This window comes from Cyprinodon tularosa, unplaced genomic scaffold (assembly GCF_016077235.1).
Source record: "Cyprinodon tularosa strain WSP-4 unplaced genomic scaffold, ASM1607723v1 ctg120, whole genome shotgun sequence".
Lineage (NCBI taxonomy): Eukaryota > Metazoa > Chordata > Actinopteri > Cyprinodontiformes > Cyprinodontidae > Cyprinodon > Cyprinodon tularosa.
Window position 1 is genome coordinate 3,119,435 of NW_024038004.1, and position 6,000 is coordinate 3,125,434.

Consider the following 6,000-nt stretch of genomic DNA (forward strand, 5'->3'; position numbering starts at 1 on the left):
GTTTTATGTTACAGATTCATACACACTTCTCACATAAACTGACCCATATAGTACTGTAGGCACTCACTCTCTCCATCTCCTTTGCCTTAAAGGGATAGTACACCATTTTGGTGTAGGTTAAAAGGATTTTCTATGTGTTTTGTGTTTTTTTATGCATTACTTGCTAATTGCTAAATGAACCAGTGGTGTATTTTTCGGATTTTTATATGTTCAAACACTAAATTGCTTACACAATGCTTTGGGTTTCACTAGTTTAAAGATACATGACATTTGGTAAGTGCTACTGCCAGATTTTCTGGCATTTAACTCCAGGCTGTTTGGTGAATCCTATTTTGTTAAATTTCTACAGAAGATGTATATTCTTGATCTTGTTATATTCTTGATTAGAAACTTTTAAAATCTGACTTGCGATGCAAAGAGACAGATCCATACTTTCACAATAGTTTGTCCTGGATGGTGAAGTTAATGGCTAGTGTAAGCAGAGCAAAGACTAAAGTGAAATTCTACTATCGTAAAATAACACCAGTCTCCACAAGCATCATTGTAGTGTATATGACTGCTTATTTATACAGTCATGTATGTCATTTGCAATTCATTACACTTCATTGCAAAAAAGTAACTTGTGATAAAATCTATAAAATAGTGTTCCCTTTAACCTCTATAATTATTTTCTCTTTATAATAATTTAACTTGAGCAAAAGTGCCTTAGATGTCCTGAGAGTCTTTATATCTGTTTGCGATAGGAAGATCACTGGTGGTGTACCGCCTTAAATGTCTTTTTCCTGTATGAATAACTTTTATCATTTCAAACAAAGTATTATGCTAATAGATAGATAACTGACTCACATGATAATGGTTGAAAGACTCAAAATATCATTTGCGAATACTACCTTGATATTTTTGAGATGGAAGTTTTTTTAAGGAAGTAGAAGTAAACAATATTTAGCTCTATGCTAAAACACATAATTTAGAAAAATGTTTGCAAATCAAAGCAAACAGTACAAGAACTTACATGCTACAAAAATACCCTATTAATAAAAGATTAAGATATCTGTCATGTTTTTAAAGCTAAAATTCCTGAAAATTCTGGTAATTGTTGTCCCTTTTTGGATTAAAACCAATGAAAAAATTGCTATCTGAAACCTGAGTAAATGTCTTTAAATTGAAAAGTTTTAGAAAAACCTCAGGAACATTTCAAAACAACACATTTTAAGAAATGTTCTGCCTTTAGTAACTAATAAAAAAGTCTTTAATAACTGTATAGTTATAGGCTGCTCCTATTTTAGGACAGTCACAATAAAACAAATTCAAATCAAAAACAAAACAAAATCTTGGAATTTGCTTGGAATATTTAGCTATAAATGTAAATATCATTGTTAATTTCTGACACAGTAATAAGAGCATTTTACATTTCTGATGGCATGTTTGCTACCATATACAACAGCTGGTTTTTGAAATATCAGCGCTTGAACTAACTAACAGAATGTTTGATGGATTTAAACAAATTTACGTATCTTCTAAAACATTAAGCTTCAAAACAATAGGCTGAGGTCAATTTATGAATTCAATTATAATTAAATATCTTAATTAAACAATAAAATATATTCATTGGATGTTTGTAATGTGTCAGTAGAAATTATTTAAACTGAGATAAAATTGGACAAAAAGAAGGCTGAGCCTTGATCTTCTTGGACTAGCTGCTAGCTCTAGCCTCCAGGACTAACTTGCCTTGATTTTTCCTAAATGAAAAAGCCAAGAGAGTGATCTACTGCTTATAACATTTTGAAGATCCTTACTGCAAGAATCCTGAACTTTTCCTTTAATAGTGCATGAATAAAGCAGCCTGGGGTCTGCTAAGCTTGTCCATGCAGGGTGTTAGAGAGATCAGATGAAAGCTGGGCAAAGGTAATGGCCTGCAGGGTTCCTCACACATTAAAGGCTGGGGAGAGAAGCTAATAGAGGCAAATCTTCCACATTAACTGTATGAAATCAATACAATCTATTTGTGAAATGAGGACATGTAAGGCTGGTGGCCTGGGGGCAGAGGTGCCACATTGCGCCATCCCTTTCTCCAGCCTGTGTGTCTCTCCCAAAGATCTCTCCTCTTCTTTCATCTCTCCGTCTGATTTGTTCCCCTCCCTATCTTTCTCCATTTCCTCGCCTCTTTATTCTGCTGCTCACCTTTGCTTTTGTTCTTTCCCCTCTCCTCTATTTCCCCTTCCCTCTCAACGCTCCGGCTGTCATCTTAGCCTCACTGGGCGGACATAGAGAGATTCTGCTCTATATGCAGCTCAGCGCACAGGTAGCTCCCACTGAAAATATATATGTGTGTGTGTGTTTCTCTCTTGGGCCATGAGCATCGTTCTTCAGATGCCTCCTCACTCTCAGCGTTCAGAACTCTGTTGCACAAATAACACACACTAGGGACTCTGGGTGTGTTTGTGCTTTGAAGGGGGGGGGGGGGGGGGGTTCTTTGTAGGTGTGGGTGTGTGTGCTTAAGGAAAGTGTGTGAAGTTTCTGCAGTCTTCTGTTTTTTTGTGAGCAAAGCCTCAGTCCAGCCTTAATCCTTTAAACTGTGTAGTTTACTCATTGCACATCAGCCCCATTGTGTCCTCAGACAAAAGAAGTGCAGTTAAAACTAAATGCCAGTTAAAGTAACAAACGGCTAATTAAAGCACCGTTCTCTATCCTTTTCACACTTTTTTTTCCTCCTCTCACGTTTAAAGTTTTCCTTCTCACTTCCTCGCCTGTGGCATCTCATTTTTTACACTACTGTTCTGCTCTGGACTGGCTCCAGCGAGGTGAATGTTTTCTTTGCACGCTTTATTTTTTTTTTCGTATTTGTATTATGCATGTGTGTTTTCCCTGTCTTACAGCTTTGCCATGATTCATGTGTTTGGGTCCTGTCAGAACTGTCCCATCACTATGTAGAAAAAAAAATTATACATTTCCCACAGTCAAGGATGAAAGAGTCTTTAGACTTCAAACGCCTGTGGGCCTCTGCGGCTTAGATTGCCTCTTGCTCTTTCTCCATCGTGTCATTTATTCCTAAGAAATAAATAAAATAATGAGGCTGGGGCGTCAGTTAAGTAGAGATGGCAGAGACGTGTTGAGGAGCGGGACAATTAGCCTGATTAAAACAATGCCATTTCTTGTGATAGATTTTGCCGGAGCAGCAATAGGCGGATCCCTCATGAGTGTTTATGTGAAGGCATAAAAACCATATTCTTCTCTGCATAAACATGCCGTGTATTAAAAATGCACAGTTGGGCATGGTTTGATGTGAGTGAAAAGAGATCTGTTTAAAAGTCATGGTGCATAGCTTGCAGAGGCTTTGGTGTTCGGCCATGATAAATAGTTACGGCTGAGCCGGTCATCCTTCACAAACACACACAGAGGGACACGCGTAAACGGCGTTAACGCCACTGCAAATGTGCACACTCTCCTCCATTTGCAAACACAAAGTTCGAGAGCAAACAAAGTACAGTTAAATATGTACATAAACTGTCCACACAGGCATGCAGAGTCCGCTGCTGTGCAATGTTGCTCTGCATTGCAGTGATCTGCCCCACTCTTTCTCTGCTTTCGCCCAAAGAGAATCGCCGGCTCTCAATAGACTACATCAGCATGGGGAATACTTAGCAGGAGAGCGAGAGACTTGAAGTGCATTGAGCAAGAGACAGCAGGAAGAGCATGATGAGAAGGTACAGGGAGGGAGAGAGGGACTAAAGAGGACAGAGGGAGATTTAAGAGAGGATGGGAGGAGATGAAAAGAAGGTGTGAGAGATCAGCAAGCAGGTGATTCCAGGCTTAAGGCTGCTGGAGGACTTTGTTCATTCAAGGGGTCTAGGAGTGTGTGAATGGAGTAAGATTCTGTATATTTGTCTCTGTTCTCAGACACGCAATGTCAACCCGCATGATCTTTGCCAAGGCTTGGAGCTCAGCTCCACGTCTGCCAAACGGTTACAGTTAAAAGATGGAGATTTGGTTGCCTGCAGAGCAGCATGACAATACTTATTTACGGAGCGCAGAGGCAAAATGGCAGATTACTTGGCGTGTTGGTTAGGTGTTATTATAGTAAGCTGATATGTGCCTGTTACTATGTCAGTCTGCTGCTGCAGTAAGCTGGTGAAAAGACACTAAGATGGCAGGAACCAGTCTGGTTGAGACTGAAAAACGTCAAATGAGCTTTACATGCACAGTGCTTAGGTGTCTGCTATGTGTTCAGTGCACATGTCTCTATGGGTTTTAAGGTTGGAGCGTGTTATGGACAGGAAAGCATGATGATTATTCTCTGCAGCTAGCATTTTAATCCAATGATTTTTGAGATTCATCTTTCCAAATTCAGAAAATACTTGCACCAATAAAACCCCTGATATGCGAGTCAGACAATGCTTAGGGAAGCCCTAAGGGAGAAGTTTTATGGAACTGAGTCCAGTATTAGTTCTCTGCTATACAAAACATGTCTGTTAGACAAAAAAGTTTAAAGTAGTCTTATTTGGCAAGAACACCTATTTCATTCTGCTTCCTTTCTCTGCTATGGCATTTGGTGTAAATTTTTATTTAGCTCTCTAGAATCAGAACATGGTAAAACTACGTTTTGTTGCCACAAATCTTTTGGGGTATATCTCTGATAGCGTTGCACAACTTTTGTTTCTCTGGGAGAAATCCACATCAACACAGCCAGATTTGTCCGAGAGTGTCTGAGCAAAGCTTTTTGTTAATTTTGCCAAATCCTCTCAATTAGGTGTTGGGCTGAGCTATGACTGGGCTGGGAAATTCATATGCTTTGATCTTAACCATGGCATCTCTGGCTGTAAGTTTAGGATTGTTGCACTCGCCCTCACAGGTCTTTTGAAGCTTTTAAAAATGTGTCATCTCCAACCATTTTTCAACCAAGTTTGACTACCGTAACTTCCCAGTATCTGTTGCAGAAAAAAAATGCCCCAAGCGCGATCCTTCCACTGCCATGTTTCACTGTGTGGATGCTCTACTGAGGTCTATGTGCAGCTTTAGTTTTAATTGTCCTCCAGAAGGATTTTGCATGATTTTCTCACGGGAGCCATTCTGCCAGATTAGGTGGATGGCTAATTCTTTTTTACCTTTTTTAGTTGTGCCATTTCTTTTCAAAGGAGGATAAATAATTAACCAAATGCAGTTTAACAGTAGATCTGCAGCCTGTATGCTCTTTAATGCTGGATTGAGATGTGTAAGAAATTCTACACCTTGCATAGAATCCCCATCTCCCTGAAACAGCTTTGTGGCAGTGTTGAGGGCACCATAAATTCTGATTTGCGAATGTTCCCCTGCTGCTTTCTTCTCTGTCGGTAGCGAGCCAGGAGCAGAGGATTACAGCCCACCTCAGCACTGGAATGCCTCGTGGCTTCTTTAGCACAGCTCCCATCACCTCCAAAATACCACAGCTGGAGGCTTTAGAACTGAGAGGCAGTGGGCCACACAACTGTCGACTTTGCAATTCATTTATGATAAACTTAAGTCGGTCTTAATCTTTGCCTGATGCTGCATGTAGAACCAGTGTTTGGAACAACATGTTTATCTTACAGGGAAGCCAAGAGTGGAGCGTGAGCCAAGGGAAGGCACCCGTATACAAAGATAACTCTGGATATCTCCCTGTCCCTCATGGTGCTTCTCTGAAACTAGGTGCACCACTACCTATATGTGTCTGGGTGCACGGCCATAGCAGAAATTTATTAGCCCTGTGCGGTGGGTAGGTTTCAGGAACAGGGCATTAAATTTTCTTTTTTTTCCAGTGCAGTGTTAGAGGATCTAAATTCCCGCAACCTGTTACTTTATCGGTTAAAAAAAAGCCTTGCTGCAGAGAAATCCTCATGATGCAGATCTAATGAGAACAAAGTCAGAATGCTGCATCTGCAAAGATGAAGGAAGACCAAACACTTTTTCTGCATATTGAGATTTAAAAGCGAGGCACAGTGTTTTTATCAAAGCAAGGTAATGAATCCTGTTTTTACTCAATCAGGT